This window comes from Triticum urartu, unplaced genomic scaffold, assembly GCF_056163025.1.
Source record: "Triticum urartu cultivar PI428250 unplaced genomic scaffold, HENAU_Tu73 scaffold2, whole genome shotgun sequence".
In the NCBI taxonomy this organism is placed as follows: Eukaryota; Viridiplantae; Streptophyta; class Magnoliopsida; order Poales; family Poaceae; genus Triticum; species Triticum urartu.
The window spans coordinates 13,637,932-13,659,307 of record NW_028260368.1 but is presented as its reverse complement, the minus strand read 5'-3'; the positions used below and the strand labels follow the sequence as shown (position 1 = coordinate 13,659,307).

General features: G+C 35.9%; 2 non-coding genes across 2 annotated transcripts; both read left to right on the top strand.

Annotated features, from left to right (window-relative positions):
* The first annotated feature begins 10,911 nt into the window (after positions 1-10,911).
* Positions 10,912-10,985, top strand: TRNAP-UGG (transfer RNA proline (anticodon UGG)). The gene has a single exon. It is a non-coding gene; the product is annotated as a tRNA-Pro (tRNA).
* Positions 10,986-11,124: 139 nt separating this feature from the next.
* TRNAW-CCA (transfer RNA tryptophan (anticodon CCA)) lies at positions 11,125-11,198 on the top strand. The gene has a single exon. It is a non-coding gene; the product is annotated as a tRNA-Trp (tRNA).
* Positions 11,199-21,376: the final 10,178 nt, after the last annotated feature.

Genomic DNA, 21,376 nt, shown 5'->3' with positions numbered 1-21,376 from the left:
AGCGCCTTTATTATGGTCGTTTCATTCTGTCCCCGCTTAGAAAAGGTCAAGCGGACACCGTCGGTATTGCCTTGCGAAGAGCTTTACTTGGAGAAATAGAAGGAACATGTATCACACGTGCAAAATTTGGGAGCGTGCCGCACGAGTATTCTACAATAGCAGGTATTGAAGAATCCGTACAAGAAATTTTACTAAATTTGAAAGAAATTGTATTGAGAAGTAATCTCTATGGAGTTAGAGACGCATCCATTTGCGTCAAAGGTCCTAGATACATAACTGCTCAAGATATCATCTTACCGCCTTCCGTAGAAATCGTTGATACGGCACAACCTATAGCTAACTTGACAGAGCCCATTGATTTCTGTATTGATTTACAGATCAAGAGAGATCGTGGATATCAGACAGAACTCAGAAAGAACTATCAAGATGGAAGTTATCCTATAGATGCTGTATCCATGCCTGTTCGAAATGTGAATTATAGTATTTTTTCTTGTGGGAATGGAAATGAAAAACACGAGATACTTTTTCTAGAAATATGGACTAATGGAAGTTTAACCCCTAAGGAAGCACTTTATGAGGCTTCTCGTAATTTGATTGATTTATTTCTTCCTTTTCTACACGCGGAGGAAGAGGGCGCTAGTTTCGAAGAAAATAAAAACAGGTTTACTCCACCCCTTTTTACTTTTCAAAAAAGATTAACTAATCTAAAGAAAAACAAAAAAGGAATTCCATTGAATTGTATTTTTATTGATCAATTAGAATTGACTTCTAGAACGTATAATTGTCTAAAAAGGGCAATATACATACACTATTGGACCTTTTGAGTAAGACTGAAGAAGATCTTCTGAGAATTGACAGTTTTCGTATGGAAGATAGAAAACATATATGGGACACTCTAGAGAAGCATCTCCCAATTGATTTACTTAAGAATAAACTCTCGTTTTAAATCCATTGCAATTTTTTTTCTTCTTCTTTTTCGAGTTAGAATAAAAGAAAACAATTTAGCATCTTTGGTACAATCTATATTTTCGCGAAATGGATCATAATAAAATGGATTTTAGGTATCTAGGGAAGATTCACTTGGAAGTAACTATTTCCTAGATACCTATGGTACTTCACGGTTGAATGAATCAAAAAATATCTAAAAAGACCTAAAGTTAATGATTTATCAATGGGTAATGTTGCTCCAATACCTAACCAAAGAGCTACTACAGTACCGATTAAAAAAACGGTCGTAGCTACTGGGCGGCGAAATGGATTTTGGAATTTATTGACATTCTCTAGAAAAGGTACTGTCAATAAGCCTGTTGGCACAGAAACCATTAAAAGAACGCCCAATAACTTATTGGGTACCGTACGGAGTATTTGAAACACGGGAAAGAAGTACCACTCGGGTAATATTTCCAGAGGAGTTGCAAACGGATCTGCCGGTTCACCAATCATTGATGGCTCGAGAACCGCTAAACCTACATTACATGCAATAGTACCTAGAATTACTACTGGAAAAATATATAAAAGATCGTTGGGCCATGCGGGTTCCCCGTAATAATTATGTCCCATCCCTTTAGCTAATTTAGCTCTTAATACAGGATCATTTAAGTCTGGTTTCTTTGTTATTGGGATAGGTGAACTCTTTAGGATCCATCCCCAAAGGAACCGGACATGAGAATTTATCATCATCCGGCTCGAGCAAGAGTGAAAGAAATAAGACCGCGGAAGATCCTTAATAGAATTAAGGTTTATAATGACTCAATGACTCTAGGCAAGAAAAGCTTTATCAGATTCTCTTTTCCGAAGTTGCACCTACAACTACTCATTGAAAATAATCCTATTCTTATGGGTAAATGCTCATATCCAAGTGGGCTTACAAATTTGATCATGATCAATTGCTTTGTGGATTGTCTCATGTCTCTTGATTAGTTGGTATTTATCCCTCAATATCGCAAGTTTCTTACCTCCAAACAAAATATTTACTTGTTACTAATAAAAAATCAAAAAGTTTAGCCTACATTCTTCCTTAGATCCTTCTTTTACTCCGATAGTATTGCGGATCACAATCGATGCAAAGAAAATGAATGCATTTCCATACTATAATAAAAAGGTAAGTGTAATAAATAGAGAACTGGATCATGTCACATGACTTATTCCATTTCTACTCTATGGGATCTTACGGAGCCTGTTCATGGATGACATGGTTGCGGTATGATCATAGAAGATATTCTCCTCAAGTGAACCAGCCTATCCTTCCTAGGTAGGGGACTTACATGTTGATTGGATGCGGAGACACCTTTGGTTGTGAATTCTAATGTGGCAGATCCAATTCTTTATCTGCATGGCCAAATCAATAATTCAAGTCACACACTCCCATAATCCGCCTTTTTTCTTTCGTAAAATTAACTTCAACTATTTGTATTGTATAAAAATACTTTGGAGTTGAAGAGAAGTATCCAAATGACATGTGTTATTTTACAATAACCCATGCTTGTAGCAATGAAATACCAAAACCTACCCGATATGATATATGATAATTATAATTCTCTATGATATGCCTTCCCTATAAAGGACCCGAAATACCTTGCTTACGTATCATTGGAAAGTGCATTAACATAAATACGGCAGTAAGCAGAGGCAGTACAAAGGTATGTAAACTATAAAAACGAGTCAAAGTGGATTGGCCCACACTAGCACTTCCGCGTAATAACTCCACTAAAGGCGATCCTATTACCGGAATGGCGTCAGGTACACCTGTCACAATTTTGACTGCCCAATAGCCAATTTGATCCCAAGGCAAAGAATAACCAGTTACACCAAATGATGCAGTCAAAACAGCCAAAACCACACCTGTGACCCAAGTTAATTCGCGGGGTTTTTTAAATCCCCCTGTGAGATACACACGAAATACATGCAGGATCATCATTAAAACCATCATACTTGCTGACCATCGATGAACTGATCGGATTAACCAACCAAAGTTGGCCTCGGTCATTATGTATTGAACCGAGGAAAAAGCCTCTGTAACGGTTGGTCGGTAGTAAAAAGTCATAGCAAAACCGGTAGCGACTTGTACTAGAAAACAAGTAAGTGTAATTCCCCCTAAACAATAAAATATGTTGACATGGGGAGGAACATATTTACTAGTTATATCATCTGCAATTGCCTGAATCTCAAGACGTTCCTCAAACCAATCATATACTTTATTGAGATAGGTAACTAACCCGAGTCCCCCTCTAAGAGCCGTATATGAAAATTTCATCTCGTACGGCTCAAGCAGAAACACAAAAATTTTCAACGAATATTAGAAAAAAGGTTCAAAACTTCATCAGCCACTGAATTGGGTCGATTTGCCTTGAAGATATCAAATAAGAAAAATCCGGAATATCTTCTTTGTGATGATAATGCCAAAAAATCTCAAGTTGGCGCGTCTTTCTTTCTTCCTTTCCCTTATGTTGGTCATTAGAGGCTTCTTGACTTTTCTCTTCCCTATAAAGGATTTGTTTTTTTATGCGTAATATAGAAATTATCTTGTTGAGATCCTATGAATCAGTTCAATTAAAACCTTAGATTCATACTAGAGCCACGATGATTTAGTCTCAAGCTAAACAAAAGGCAAGGGTTCTTCGAATAAGAACCGCTTGATAATCATTTATTGAATCAGTGTAATGACTCGACAAAATCGAGAGAAAAAAAGTTGTCTTTTGGGCAAACAAAATTGGAAGGAAGAAAATTTCTTTTTTATTTTTATTTAAGAACTACTTGAATTTTTCAGTCTGGTTGCGAGGTCTTAATAGTGAGTATGAATCATAGTTCCATTTTTTTTTGATCCACTCTATCTATTTCGTGTTCCAGATACTAGAATAAATAATATCTGACGAATTAGAATCATCTTGATAGAGATAACAGGCCCTTTCTATGTATTATCAATAGGATCAATTCTAACAAGTCACACACTCATATTCCAGAGATACCGAAACAAAAAAATTCCGCGGTCGAACTACCATAATATCTAGAAATGTAGATCTTAAACTAGAAAGGCTTTTTTGGATGGAAAAACTCTGACTTCCTAGTTTTAGTTAGTAGAAACCTAATTGGTTAAAATTCCGTCCAGTAAAACGGAAGAATTATAAATTTCTAAAATGATAGATAGGAATATAGCGAATAAAGCCATTGCGATCCCCATAAAAGGAGTAGTCCCCCAACCCGGGGCGACTTTCCCATATTCCGAATTCAAGGGTTTCAGTAAACTACCTGCACCAGTTCGTTTTGGCCTAGGTTTAGAACTATCTTCAACGGTTTGTGTAGCCATAAATTCTATTTAATCATTGGTGTTGACTTTGTATACTATTCCGTTGTAGTTGTAAATACACGATCTTTTCGTAGATCCATTGTAATCTTGAAATTCTATAAAAATGGAAACAGCAACTTTAGTCGCCATCTCCATATCTGGTTTACTTGTAAGCTTTACTGGGTATGCCTTATATACCGCGTTTGGGCAACCCTCTCAACAATTAAGAGATCCATTCGAAGAACACGGAGACTAATTTAAGTAAGAAGTCTCCCAGATAGGGGGACTTCTTACTTAAATGAAATTATTTTATTCTTTTAGTTGGAGTTGGTGGAACCTTAGGTGGTTCTCGGAAGAAGATAGCGAAAAAAATTATCCCTAAAGTCGAAACTAAAAGGAACGTATAAACCAATGCTTCCATAGATTCGATCCTGGTTTATTTACAATTATAACTTCCACACCTATTCATTTGTCATTTGGGATAATTTCCCATATAAAGAAAGAAAAAGAGTCAAAGAAAGGATGGGAGATGTTTCCCATGTCAAATCAAAAAAGAGAGGTGAAAGATACTATAACAATGTGTATCAAACTGCCTGTTTCCTTGTAGTTGGATCTCCCACTTTTTGGAATGTTCCAAATTCCACTTGAGCATCCAAATCTGGATCAATACCAGCAAAAACATCTCGGAACAATGTTCTAGCGCCATGCCAAATGTGTCCGAAAAAGAAGAGCAAAGCAAAGGTAGCATGACCAAAAGTGAACCAACCCCTTGGACTGCTGCGAAAAACACCATCAGATTTCAAAGTAGCCCGGTCTAATTCAAAAATTTCCCCTAATTGAGAACGCCTCGCATATTTTTTTACAGTAGCAGGATCAGAATAACTTACTCCATTAAGTTCGCCACCATAGAACTCCACCGTTACACCTACTTGTTCAACACTATATTTGGATTCTGCTCTTCTAAAAGGAACGTCTGCTCTAACAATTCCCTCCTCATCTACCAAAACAACCGGAAATGTTTCAAAAAAAGTAGGCATACGGCGTACAAAAAGCTCACGTCCTTCTTTATCTCTAAAGACGGGATGTCCTAACCATCCAACAGCTATTCCATCCCCATTGTCCATTGAGCCTGCTCTGAATAATCCCCCTTTTGCCGGATTATTACCAATATAATCATAAAAGGCTAATTTTTCGGGAATTTTAGACCAAGCTTCTGATAAACTAAGATTTTCGGCTAAACCATTGCTAACTCTTCGATATATTTCTTGCTGAAAGTATCCCTGATCCCACTGATAACGAGTAGGCCCAAATAATTCGATTGGGGTCGTTGCTGACCCATACCACATAGTTCCAGCAACTACGAAAGCTGCAAAAAAAACAGCAGCGATACTACTGGAAAGTACAGTTTCAATATTGCCCATACGTAATCCTTTATATAGACGTTGAGGCGGACGGACACTAAGATGGAATAAGCCCGCTAATATACCCAATGTACCCGCAGCAATATGATGAGAAGCTATTCCCCCCGGAACAAAAGGATCAAAACCTTCTGCACCCCACGCTGGATTTACAGCTTGTACTTTTCCAGTTAGTCCATAAGGATCGGATACCCATATCCCAGGACCATACAAACCCGTTACATGAAATGCCCCAAAGCCAAAGCAAGCCACCCCTGCAAGAAATAAATGAATTCCAAAGATCTTGGGCAAATCCAAAGAGGGTTTTCCCGTCCGCTCATCAGAGAATATTTCTAGGTCCCAATATACCCAATGCCAGATCGCTGCCAAGAAACACAAGCCAGAAAACACAATATGCGTACCTGCCACACCTTCATAACTCCAAATACCCGGATTTGTTACAGTTCCTCCTGAAATACTCCAACCACCCCACGAATCCGTTATTCCTAAACGAGTCATGAAGGGAATTACGAACATACCTTGTCTCCACATTGGATCCAGAACAGGATCAGAGGGATCAAAAACTGCTAATTCGTATAAAGCCATTGAGCCAGCCCAACCAGAAACTAGAGCTGTGTGCATTATATGCACCGCAAGCAATCGACCCGGATCATTCAATACGACAGTATGAACACGATACCAAGGCAAACCCATGGAAATACCCCTTTAGCAAAGAAAAATAGACACGATGTCGCTTTATTTTATCGCATTGAAAAAGACTATCCATATCCTATGTACCTAACCCTTCTAGGGGATTCTGTGTCAGAAAGCGCGAATATTTATTTCATTCCATTAAAAATAAGAAGCCAATTCTGTTCATAAGAAGAAAGAGAAGCAGATCTATTCTATACTCGATAAGTGCCAATATGCAATGGGTAACTTGGCCAATTTGGAAAAAACGAAGAATAGATCGCTACCCCTCTTTGTTTAGCATTCAAATCACCCATTCCCTTTTCTTTATTCAATCTGTCTTACATTCCTTATATGTATAACCTTTCAATCTACGTATTAATAGAATCTATAATATTCATATAGAATAAGAATAAAAATTAAGACAATAAACTGCGGATTCTTTCTTTCTGTTCCATTCTTACGTTTCCATATTAAAGTGTGGTTTTCTTACTTAAATTTAATAATATTAATCTAATATGCCCATTGGTGTTCCAAAAGTACCTTACCGGATTCCTGGAGATGAAGAAGCGACTTGGGTTGACTTATACAATGTTATGTATCGAGAAAGGACACTTTTTTTAGGTCAAGAGATTCGTTGCGAGATCACGAATCATATTACAGGTCTCATGGTATATCTGAGTATAGAAGATGGAATTAGTGATATTTTTTTGTTTATAAACTCCCCAGGCGGGTGGCTAATCTCAGGAATGGCTATTTTTGATACGATGCAAACGGTGACACCAGATATATATACAATATGCCTCGGAATAGCCGCCTCCATGGCGTCCTTCATTCTGCTTGGAGGAGAACCCACCAAGCGTATAGCATTCCCTCACGCGAGGATTATGCTTCACCAACCTGCTAGTGCTTATTATCGGGCAAGGACACCAGAATTTTTACTAGAAGTAGAAGAGTTACACAAAGTTCGCGAAATGATCACAAGGGTTTATGCAGTAAGAACAGGCAAGCCTTTTTGGGTTGTATCCGAAGACATGGAAAGGGATGTTTTTATGTCAGCAGACGAAGCCAAAGCTTATGGACTTGTCGATATTGTAGGGGATGAAATGATTGACAAGCACTGCGATACTGATCCAGTGTGGTTTCCAGAAATGTTTAAGGATTGGTAGTGTCCGGATTTCTTGTAAAGTTATTTCACAGCTAAATTCGTGTTTTCCTCGATTTAATAGAAAATAGAAAGACTTCATGATGAGCAATCATCAGGTTAAGATGGATCTAAACCAATCCATTTTTTTCTATATACATACAACATGCCGACGGTTAAACAACTTATTAGAAACGCAAGACAGCCAATACGAAATGCTCGAAAAACGGCCGCGCTTAAAGGATGCCCTCAGCGTCGAGGAACATGTGCTAGGGTGTATGTGCGACTCGTTCAGATCATGACTTCAAACAAATATAAAAAAAATTGAAGTATCCATGATTAGTACCAATGAATAGGATATAGCTTCTCTATCCTAGATTTCTATGGTATATGGAATTTATGGTTTCCTTTGGTGCAAATCCAATTATCTAAATTGGAAATAAGAAGCAATTCTCCCATTGGTAGCAAATGGTTATCCATTAAGCGGAGGAAATAGTAATAAAAAGAAAAAGGCTTATGCTCCTTTATCTTAAAAGAACGGACTAACAGGGTCAGCTACTTAGCCAACTTTCATAATTAAATACCGTCACTGTATGGATAACTCTTATTGTGAAAAGAGCTATTTACTCTATAATGGATAGGTAGAGCCAAAGAATGTGGACTATACAAGTTCGCAATACCTTTTGATGAAAGAAAGGGCTCCGGTGTATAGAGAGGGCCTCACCGTTTAAAAGGGAACCATAGAAACGATGGAACCCACTATTTTTTTTAGTATTATTAGAATGAATTTGTTATTTCGTATAGAAATAACTGAACGGAGTGGAATAAAAAATCGTGGTTGGGAAGGTTACTATAGCAAAAGCCATTGGAATTAATATTTTATATATCGGAATAATTAGTTTTGTTATTAATGAGAAAAAGGGTGGCTAAAAGAAGAGAAATCATTAGTTATTCATTAAGGTTAATTTGATTCAATGACCAGAGTTCCGCGAGGATATATAGCCCGGAGACGACGAACAAAAATGCGTTCATTTGCCTCAAACTTTAGAGGGGCTCATTTAAGACTTAATCGAATGATTACCCAACAGGTAAAAAGAGCTTTTGTTTCCTCTCATCGAGATAGAGGTAGGCAAAAGAGGGATTTTCGTCGTTTGTGGATCACTCGGATAAACGCAGCAACGCGGGTATATAAAGTATTCGATAGTTATAGTAAATTAATACACAACCTGTACAAGAAGAAATTGATTCTTAATCGTAAAATGCTTGCACAAGTAGCTGTATCAAATCCAAATAATCTTTACACGATTTCCAATAAAATAAAGATCATCAATTAAAGGTATAAATAAAGTAATATACTGGAATAATAAAAGATGAATTCCCGGAGAGGGAACTCCGGGAAGATACAATAAATTAAGATTAAGTGGTAGGAATCAACGAGCTGGATTACTTTCTTTATAATATATATAGGTCTGGCCCTTTCGAATTCGAATAAAACATCAACAATCGGAACTTAAGTTCCGGTTGTTGTTTCTTAAATTTTGGTTGTTGTTTCTTAAGTTTCGATTGGAATTGTACTTTTGCGTTAATTGAGGAATATGTCTATTTTTTCTGGGTCTAGAACCTGTAATTATTGAAATTGACTGGGCTTGAAATTGCTTTTCGTTCTCATAGTTACGAAACGGTAAGAAAGATAAAATACGAGCCTGTTTTATAGCAAGAGTAATTAATCGTTGTTGTTTCAAGGTTAATCTATTTATTCGTCTCGATAATATTTTTCCTTGTTCACTAATAAATCTATTAATTAAACTCATGTTTCTATAATCAATTCGATCTCCCGGGCCAATCCGGGGACGCCTACGAAAAGGTTGTTTAGATTTACGAAAAGGTTGCTTGAATTTACGAAAAGTTTGCTTGGATTTACGAAAGGGTTGCTTGGATTTATTAAAAGTTTGCTTGGATTTACTAAAGGGTTGCTTAGATTTAAGAAAAGGTTGTTTAGATGTATACATGATTTATTCCTTATTTAAAATTTGAAAATTTGAAAATTCACTTCTTTATTTTATTAATTTAGGATCCAGAAGAAGTAGTTTTTCTTTGATCCATATCTTATTTGATTCATATTATAGTATATGAATACCCTCTATACATATGAAATAATATCTACCGGAAATCAGATGAGTTGATTTGTATTTTGTATTCTATACTATGTTTTCTTTATATATTAAATATGAAGTTCTTACTCTTTCTGTTGTTTGGAAAGATCAAACACACGATGTTCCTATTTCTTTATTTCGTGATGAGTCGTATGCTTGCGACAATAACGACAAAATTTTTTGAATTCTAATTGTCCGGGTGTATTGTGGCGATTCTTTTGAGTACTATATCTAGAAATCCCCGTCGATTCCTCATTGGCACCTTTTCGAACACAACTGATGCATTCCAAAATAACTCTGATTCTAACATCTTTTCCCTTGGCCATGAACCTCCTTTTCTTTTTGGATTGACTTAACTTAATTCTTCTACTTATTCTTTTATTCTTCTATTTTGAATCCGAAGAAGAAGAATAAAATTCATTAGAATAATTTTTTTTTATTCTTTAATTAAGTAATAAAAAATAGAGAAATAATTAAAGAATACAATCCTTGTCGAATTAGCAAAGATTTTGGTTCGAAATCCTTTCATTTAATTAGCCAGCCCCGCCTTTTCTATGCTCTGATTTCTGAGGCCTTATTTAGCTTGGGTACCCCTTTAAATTGAATTTCTATTTTCAAAAATGGGGTTTACCAAATTTTTAATGACTCTGAGGTTCAACCCAATCCATCTTTTCTTTCTTTTTCCTTCCGATACTAAAAAAAGATTGAAAAGGATCAAATTTTGTCATATCACGAAGAAATCTATCCCTCCCATAGCAATAACTAGAATTAAAAAAAAGGGAATGACAAAGCATCTGGGAATAAACGATTAATTTCTATCAATAAACCTGCTAAAGCACCAAACCATAGAGTACTTAGCACGGGTGCTACAGAGAGATATGTTTTTATATCCCGCATTGAAAATCCTCCTTCCTTGTTGGAATACATATATGATCATAAACTCTTGCCCAAGATTGTTATGCTATATATAAAATGAACCATATCGACGAAATTTTCCTATCCCTAAAAAAGAAAAAGATGACCCCTTCTTCCTATATATTACCAAGGAAAAGTAATCCTTCTTTTATAGGCGAAATTATATTGGATTTTATATGTATATAATTCCTTAATTATATGAGACCAAAAAGAAGAAATGACACGAGGGTTCTATATATAGATAGAGAAAGAAAGAAGAAGAAAATTATGATGTGGAAAAGAAGACAGGAATTGTGTACAATGGCATTGTACAACAATTTAATTTGGAAAAGGGATGTAGCGCAGCTTGGTAGCGCGTTTGTTTTGGGTACAAAATGTCACAGGTTCAAATCCTGTCATCCCTACCTATTACTTCTTTCTTCTTTATAGGCAGTAGCGACGAGATCAATTAAAGTAAAGTGGGTATAACTTGAATTTGTGGAGACTATACGTACGTGAGATACATTAGGAATAGAAAAAGATTTTCTTTTTGAATGAATGAAAGCGCTCTTAGTTCAGTTCGGTAGAACGCGGGTCTCCAAAACCCGATGTCGTAGGTTCAAATCCTACAGAGCGTGATTCCATCTATTTTATGTCGAAGCAGAGTAAAATAACTTAACAAAATTGAATTGTAACTCCAATTTCAATTTGACCTCCTCTCTGGTCTGGAGGAGGTCAATCAAAAAAAAAAAATGACTCAATCAAAGATCCAACTGATCCCCACGCCTGTATTGCAAATACGCAGTCACGAATAATCCCGCTAAAGTAATAGGAATTAGGCCTAAGACGATTCCAAATAGAAAAACTTCAATCATTTCGATTTGTTCGAGGGGATAAAAAAAGAGGTACGATCTATCCCTAAATAGTACTCTAAATTATCCACGAATCTCAATGACCAAGAAAAGAATTCCTAATTAGTCTGGAAAAGAGTCGTAGAATGCCAGGAATCCCAAAGAAAGATTTTTCTTTTCTGAATTATAATTATTCAGTCAATTCAAATAAGGCGTATCTTGTTCAAGCCAATAAATAGAGCTGGGGTTATAGTTAAAGCAGCCAGTAGAAAACCAAAATAACTAGTTAAAGTAAGCATGAAAGAGTTAAATTCCATTTATTTTTTTTTACTACACTACATATGTTGGTAAAGCATTTACCTAAGTTATGGAAAATTCATAATTCATCAGTTATTTTAGATAATACTAAAAAACAAGATAGAGTAAGATACAGAAGTGTAAAAGAAAGTGGATTCATCAGATGATACATGAGTCCCTAATTCCGAATCAAGAGATTTGTTGTGGAATTTGTCAATTGAGTAAAGTAATAATATTAAGAACTAGATCATCTAACCCCATTGAATGAAAAAAAGAAATTCAATTTTCAGGGAAATTTTTGAATAAGAGATAAATAAACAATTGAATTTGAAAAAAAAAACTTCTTTCTATTTTGGATAATTTCTTTTTCAATAGGACCCTCTTTTTGGAGTGAACGATCGAATATTCCCCTATTCCTTCTTATTTTAACTGATTGTATTCCATATGGAATAAGAGGAGAACAAAAGCATTCCACGACCTGCCAAGGGGCTGTTAAAAAAAAAAAAAAAAGAAAGCTCTTCCTTGAATTTACTTTATTTTTATTCCTTTTTCGAACTCCAACCAAAGTAGATTCGAAGACGAGTCACTTCAATTATCCTTTTAAGTTCTATTCTATCTTCTGTCTTTCCCTATTTCATCTCGTAAAGTTCCGCGCTCGCAGTTTGGTCAAGAAAGTTAGACCTAATCCAACAAACAATACAAGGATGAATTACGAATTATGAAAGGATAGATTTCACATATACTTGTCCTTGTATTGTGTCAGTATGAGAATATCCTTCCTAAATTATTTATCCAAACCTATTGATCATTAACTTAGATTTTCCCAAGATTTTGGCTGCTATTCCGAATTACTCTATTATTCCGAAGCCAATGAAAAGTAAGTAGAACCTACAAAAATGGGGTTTTCTATTGATGCCTTGAATAACATATAGCTTACCTATAGACAAAAAAAAAATAAAAAAGTAATTATGTTTCGGAACCAGGCAAAACCAGATTGCTGTGCCATAGGAAGGATAGCTATACTAATTCGGTATACTCAAAATACACCTTTGGTACAAAATTGACAATCTCACAAGGATGAAATATCAGTAATTTTCTATTTACTGGTCGATCCCATCTTTTACGGAATCAATTCCTTTTTTGAATGTACAAAAATTTTGGGAGTTCAGCATGTCTGGAAGCACGGGAGAACGTTCTTTTGCTGATATTATTACCAGTATTCGATACTGGGTTATTCATAGCATTACTATACCTTCCCTATTCATTGCGGGTTGGTTATTTGTCAGTACGGGTTTAGCTTATGACGTGTTTGGAAGTCCTAGGCCAAACGAGTATTTCACGGAAAGCCGACAAGGAATTCCGTTAATAACCGACCGTTTTGATTCTTTAGAACAACTCGATGAATTTAGTAGATCCTTTTAGGAGGCCCTCAATGACCATAGATCGAACCTATCCTATTTTTACAGTGCGATGGCTGGCTATTCACGGACTAGCTGTACCTACTGTTTTTTTCTTGGGATCAATATCAGCAATGCAGTTCATCCAACGATAAAACAAATTCCAACTATAGAACTATGACACAATCAAACCCGAATGAACAAAATGTTGAATTGAATCGTACCAGTCTATACTGGGGTTTATTACTCATTTTTGTACTTGCTGTTTTATTTTCCAATTACTTCTTCAATTGAGAGAAAGAAAGAGACTAATAAGAATTCTCTTATCCCATTTGGAAGGATACCATCCTTATAACTACCCATGACTGTTTTTGTCTCTAGCATGACCAATTGATAAAATGTGGAGGAAAGTAGGGGAAATGGCCGATACTACTGGAAGAATTCCTCTTTGGCTGATAGGTACTGTAGCTGGTATTGCTGTGATTGGTTTAGTAGGTGTTTTCTTTTATGGTTCATATTCTGGATTGGGTTCATCTCTATAGTAATCGGAGGGACCAGATTGTAAACATGAAAAAGTAGGAGCTTAGCGGGTCCTTACCCCCCTTTATCTGATTAGAGCGGAAAGGACCCGCGGAATTTTTATTTTACTCTTATAACGCGAATTGAATCTATTCGATTCACTCTTATGAAGCAACAAGAAAAAGAGATCACTCGAGGATCCAATATCTTATTCCACGAAGGAAGTATCCTGAAAATCCTTGATTTAGTTTCGAGTAATAAACTAATAAAACCTTAATCAAAACTATTCAACTAGCCTAAAAATAAAAAAACCTTCAATGGAAGAGTTTACTTTTTTTTTGCAAAATTTCTGTAAATTTGAAGTTGAACTTAATTAAACAAGCCAAGCAATTTGCTCACAATCACAAGAAATTTTTCCCCCGCCATATTTTCTTCCCCTCTGTTTGTCCACTACCTCGGCTAAACCTAAGCAAAAGAAAAAGAGGTCCAAGAGACAGACCCGAATAAAGAAGAAATAGTAATCTTTGACGAATTAGGAAGAAAAAGGATTCTTATTTTGATACAAGAAGAATCGGCACAAGAAAAAGGCTTTTTCTTGTGCCGAATAGACGATTAAGAAGACCTGCAATCCCTCCGAAAAAGAAGAAATTTTAATTTGATTGTTCTCGCCTTTGCCTTGGATTCTCTTCTTTTGCATGGGATATAAATAAGGAATTCCAGACATCTCATAAACAAAAAGCAGTCTAAACAAAAAAAGGATTTCCAAAATAGATCATAGATAATTCTAGCAATTGCCAATAAATCGAGGCTTTTTACCAACTTGATGGTAAGAAATCCCGGGACCTAGAAATTCATTTCGTACAATTGAACCTTTTCAAACTGTTTCTTTTTGAGAACCAAAAAAACTTGTGCCAAAATAACGGATGCGAAGAAGAACAAAAGGCCTTGGACACGTAATGGATCCTGAAGCACGATTTCTGCGTCCCCCTGACCAAAACCTCCCACATTAGGATTGCTTGTTAATGGTTGATCAAGCTTGATGGATTCCCCCTCTGAAACAAGAAGTTCTGGTCCGGGAGGTATAATATCAATCACTTGGCGTCCATCTGATGCATCAACTATGGATATTTCATACCCCCCCTTTTCTTTACGTAGTATTTTTCTTACTATACCTGTTGACGTAGCATTATAGACTGTATTGTTACTCTTGCTACCATCAGGATAGATCTGTCCTCTTCCTCGGTTTCCCCCTACATATATGGGATATTTTAAGAAATGAGCATCTTTCTTCGTAGCAGGATCAGGGGAAAGAATGGGAAAGACAATTTCACTATATTTCTTACCGGGAACAGGGCCTATCACAAGAATGTTTTTTTTATCGGGACGATAACTCTGAAAAGCAAGATTTCCTATCTTTTCTTTTAACTCAGGGGAAATACGATCGGGCGGCGCTAATTCGAATCCCTCGGGCAAAATAAGAACAGCACCTACATTCAACCCTCCCTTTTTTCCATTAGCAAGAACTTGTTTCAATTGCATATCATAAGGAATTCGAAGAACTGCTTCAAATACAGTATCGGGAAGCACAGCTTGGGGAACTTCAATATCGACGGGCTTGCTAGCTAAATGGCAATTGGCACATACAATTCGTCCAGTTGCTTCTCGTGGGTTTTCATAACCCTGCTGCGCAAAAATGGGATATGCATTTGAAATAGATGTCCGAGTTATTACGTATATCATGATCGATACAGAAATCGATCGAGTTATCTGTTCCTTTACCCAAGAAAAAGTATTTCTATTTTCCATGTCCAATCGCAGATCCCAGAATTTCTACAATAAATTAGATAGGTAGCTAAGCTAATCTAGTTCCCTATACACGAATCTGTTGTCATTCTACTGCAACAGTTGTACTGCAATGATGAATACCTTAAAGTAGGTATAAATAGAAAGAATTTTGCTAAAATGGAAAAGGGCTTTCTTTCTAAAAAAAGATGCTTGCTAATTTGATTAATATTAATATCGGGAGATCAAATGAATTTATGCTTCACTAATTGAATGATAAATGACTACAAGCGAAGGAGATAGACGATTTAAACAAAAAAAGACCCAAAATTTCAAACATGTATCTAGAATTACTGGAAAACTACAAACAAAAATAGTGAAAATAAGCTCGTTAGGAGCCCATCCAAAATCGTTGTAGACCCAACGAATTACTAGTTCCCAACCACGGGTGGAGTGAAATCCAACAAAAAAATCAGTAACTAAAAGAATAAAAAAAGCTTTTATTGAGTCATTTAAATTATAGAAGAATTCCTGAACCCAAGAATTCAAAATGACAAGTTCCTCTTTACCCAGAAAAAAAGAACCACTTAGAATAGCCAAACAGATTATATTTGTCGAGAAATGCAAAATGGTATGGAGATGATCCTCATTATTTATTTTGACCCATTGTATTATTTCCTTGTGTATTCCTGTAGGAGGTTTTTGTACATGTGTCTTTAGTTTCCCTTTTATCATCTCGTCCAAGAGAGAAAGTTCTTCTAATTCTATGAATCTTTCTAGAATCCTTTTCTCTTGAATATCAGTTAAGAGAGTTTCGGATTGCCTGGTATTCCACCAATTCTTAATCCAAAGTTCCAGACATTTGTTAAATGAGGAAGAGACCCCCCAAGGCAAAAGTACGATAAATACAAGATATAGTAAAGAAGGCAATGCTTTCTTTTTTTTCATTTTTGATCTGTAAATGGAGTTGTTAATGAATATGCTTCATTCGCTGACTCTATTCCATTCCCTGACTCTATATGATGATATTTCTATTTCATGATATTTCTATTTCTTTGAAGCAAAAACTCTATAGGTTTGATACCCTGTATCTATTCTTCTTTTTTGTATATTAGTTATTAGTGGAATTTCAGTGCATTGGGTTCTTTCTTAGATCTAGATGGAATGAAATAGTGAAATAGAATAAAAAAAAAGCCCTTTCGGATGAAAAAGGAAGAATAGTATGCGATATATCTAACTTGGATAAAAAAAAATTAAAAGCAAATTTCTCTTATCCTCGTTTGTTCCTTCCTTTAGATAAATACTTAAAAATCCCCTTACAATAACAAATCCAATTTAGAAGGGACTTCCTCCCTGTGTTGAGAAAACTTTTCTTCTTCCAATTCTTCTTTTCTTCATTCAACTCAGTTCAAAAAAGATACCTCAAAATACTTCAATTGGTACGCGCAAGAAATAGGCCAATTCGGCAGCTTTTTGTTCAATTTCTCGTGGAGTAAAAAATTTATCATCAGTACGAGTCAAGGGAATGATCCCCTGGCCCCGGATTTCCATATAAAGAATACGACGAGGATAAAGACCCTCTTTAACCTGAATTCTAATTGATTGGATATCCCGCATAAGGAATCGAAGGAAGACGCGACGTTTTATTCCAGGGAATCCCCAACGAAAAATGCACACTATTCCCTCTTTTCTATCGAATCGGTCATAACCACTACCTACATTCCACAAAATAGTACACCACAAGTAGGAGCTAATGAATAGGCCTGCGATTCCGTAGAAAGACATCACGACCCCCTGCGGAAAAAAAAGAATTTCTTGAGATGGAAGTATAGATATAATATTCTTACCAAGATAACTGGAAATCCCAACCGATAAGAATCCTAGTGAACCTAGAAAAAGAATACAGGCCCAGAAAAAATTACCCCTTTTTCGAGAACCTTTTAGAAGTTCTACCCATATGTGTTCTGATCGCCAATTCATATTAGATATACTAAATCCAGCAGCGGTCGATTGAAATTGAGAGAATAAGCTAAATAATTTTGACTTTACTTTTTTTGATTCTGAAATCGCCTTCAGCAACTAGTACTCCTGTGAAATAATAGGTTAGATACATTGACTTTCTATTCAAAAAATATTCGTTGATTCAATTAAAATAAATAAAATAAAACTCGCTATACCTGGCTCTGCATATTCATGCATTTATGCTCGTAGCCTATATCCGCATCCATAACCGTTTTTCATTTGTGTGTAGAAAGTGTGTGTAGAAAAAGCCACATACCCTACCATATTATATTACTTACACTAAAAAATACTAGACAATCTTATTTTTTTGCACATAAAGAAATAAAGAAGTCATTGCAATTGCCGGAAATACTAAGCCTACTAAAGGCACGAAAATAGAAGGTAAGTTTAAATCCGTCATGGAATAGGTGTCTCAATTCAAATTTACTATTTCTATCTAGTCGAAAAATATCTTAAGATTCTTATGATATAATTAAGTATATCTATTATAAGGAATATTGACTATTGTATTGTATTTTTTATTTTTAGTTTGAAAAATATTCTGTAAAAAAAATGAAAGGATAATAAGAAAATTCCAAAAAAGGAGAACTAATTAAAAAGATTTTATTTTGATTTTCCCATCCTCATGGCCTTTCTATCTTTCTAATCTAATTTGAAATTGGATTCAAAAGAAAGCGGTTAGAATTTACTTCCTGCATACATACTTCTCTAGAAGCGCATACAATAATGCGTGGTAAAGGCGGAAAAATAGTATATTCAATCAAAATCAAAGGGCAAATTATCTTACCTACTATAGATCCCCTACTACCCTCTTAGACTTTAAAAGGCGATATACCACCCAAAGAAAGGGTATGAAAATGCCGGGTGGAGTTAGCTTTTCGACGAAGACCTGTCCCGTGCAGCGAAGCCCTGTTAGTAAGACCCCCCGCAATAATGGATTATAGAAGAATATTATTCCAAATACTCCTCTGGACGCATATAGTAGCATTGCGATTCCGAATCTTTTTTATTTATGAATATGAACAGAAAAAATTCATTGTATCGTTGGGTCGGAGCGGAGGTTTGGTCCAGAAAAATTAGAAACAAAACGTCTACTCTACCGCATTGAAGTCTATAGCGCTGTATTTCCACGAAAGTATAATTCTTACCATCAGGATACGATCCTTTCTTTTGAACTAAACGTCTCTACGATGGGTCCAGGTTCTATGTCCAATCCCAAATCAAGGATTTCTCGCTCTTGATCGGAGTCATAAACTAAAAAAAAACTACCTTTTTATCCTTTTTCTCAAGGTTATAGAAAACTTCCTTATCTAGTTCTAGCATTTTGAAAAAAAAAAAATGCTTCTTTTTTTACACACAGTTCGAGTCACTTGTTGACTCACGATTACGCCTGTTAAAAGTTTCAAACGTCCTCTTTTTTGAAATTGAAAGAGAGTCCTATAAAAAGGTCTAACTTCCAAACTATGTCTTTTTTCATTCATTCTCCTTTAGTTTTTTTCTCTATCTAGAAGTGGAATAGAATAACCCGGTTGAAGGGTAATGATCATACGTCTGTAATGCATTGTATGGCCCAGAATAGGTCCTATTCTTCTACCTTTTCCAGGTAGTCGATGGCTATTCACAGCTACCACCTTAACACCAAAGAAGAGTTCGACCCAATGCTTTATTTCTGTCTTAGTGAATCCCGATTCGACATTAAAAGTATATTGATTCTTTCCCAATAAACGAAGACTTTTTTCTGTAAATACTGCGTATTTGATTCCATTATCATTATCATATGATAATACTATATTTTATTATTTTATTATTTTATTTGTATTTCTTTATTGTATTATACCTTAATATATATATTCTAGATATATAGAATAGACGAATCTCAATTTGTCAAGTCTCATGATCATATCATGATCTATTTTTATTCGGCTCAATCTTTTTTTTCTAAAAAAGATTGAGCCGAGTTTAATTGCAATCAATTAGAAGAATAAAGAAGAATTACTGCATTTCATAACTGATTTTTTTCTCTTTTTATTTCGTTTCTTTTTTATTTATACCTTCTTTATCTTTAGTTTTATCTAGTTAATCAATAGTATCTACCGGCTCGAACTCGAATTTGATCGCCTTCCATACTTCACAAGCTGCGGCTAGTTCAGGACTCCATTTGCAAGCTGCTCGGATAATTTCATTACCTTCGCGAGCAAGATCGCGCCCTTCGTTACGAGCTTGTACACAGGCTTCTAAAGCCACTCGATTAGCTGCTGCACCAGGTGCATTTCCCCAAGGATGTCCTAAAGTTCCTCCACCAAATTGTAATACAGAATCGTCCCCAAAGATTTCGGTCAGAGCTGGCATATGCCAAACATGAATACCACCTGAAGCTACCGGTATAACACCTGGCATGGATACCCAGTCCTGAGTGAAAAAGATACCGCGAGCACGATCTTTTTCAATAAAATCATCGCGCAATAAATCAACAAAACCTAAAGTCATTTCGCGTTCCCCTTCTAACTTACCTACTACTGTACCGGAGTGGATATGATCTCCCCCAGACATACGCAATGCTTTAGCTAATACACGGAAATGCATACCATGATTTTTCTGTCTATCAATAACTGCATGCATTGCACGGTGAATGTGAAGAAGTAGGCCATTGTCGCGGCAATAATGAGCCAAAGTAGTATTTGCGGTGAATCCCCCAGTTAAGTAGTCATGCATTACAATAGGAACCCCTAATTCTCTTGCAAATACAGCTCTCTTAATCATTTCTTCACATGTACCCGCAGTCGCATTCAAGTAATGCCCCTTGATTTCACCGGTTTCGGCCTGTGATTTATAAATAGCTTCGGCACAAAAGACAAAACGGTCTCTCCAGCGCATAAATGGTTGTGAGTTTACGTTTTCATCATCTCTTGGTAAAATCAAGTCCACCACGTAGACACTCATAACACGCTCTACCATAATTTTTTGCGGATAATCCCAATTTTGGTTTAATAGTACATCCCAATAAAGGACGACCGTACTTGTTCAACTTATCTCTTTCAACTTGGATACCATGAGGCGGGCCTTGGAAAGTTTTTGAATAAGTAGGGGGAATTCGTAGATCCTCCAAACGTAGAGCACGTAGGGCTTTGAAACCAAATACGTTACCTACAATGGAAGTAAACATGTTAGTAACGGAACCCTCTTCAAATAGGTCTAATGGATAAGCTACATAACAGATCCATTGGTTGTCTTCCCCAGCAACAGGCTCGATGTGATAGCATCGTCCTTTGTAACGATCAAGACTGGTAAGTCCATCAGTCCAAACAGTTGTCCATGTACCAGTAGAAGATTCGGCAGCTACTGCAGCCCCTGCTTCTTCGGGCGGAACCCCAGGCTGAGGACTTACTCGGAATGCTGCCAAGATATCAGTATCCTTAGTTTCATACTCTGGGGTGTAGTAAGTCAATTTATAATCTTTAACACCAGCTTGAAATCCAACACCTGCTTTAGTTTCTGTTTGTGGTGACATAAGTCCCTCCCTATAACTCTTGAATTAAGAATTCTCACAATAACAGGGTCTACTCGATGTTAATTAGGCGTAAATGAAACTTTAGCAAAAATCTCGTAAAACAAAAAGGATATTCAATTAATATAATATCAACTCATTAAAGAAAATTGAGGGCATGCTTAGGTTAATGAATATGTTTCATTCATATATAATGCGTACACCCTGTGTATGTTCTATCCTATAGGAATTCCAATATAGGAATTCGATAGGAATTGAGTTGTTGTTATGGTAAGTTAACACGGTTCGTTATTAAACCATGGATTTGATTTACCAAATCCATAATTATTGTATACTCTTTGATAGATATAGCGCAACCCAAATTAATTCCTAATCCTTATTTTACAAGTTCTTAATAGTTCTCTTTTCTTATTTTGAATGCAAATACCTAACTAAATACTAAT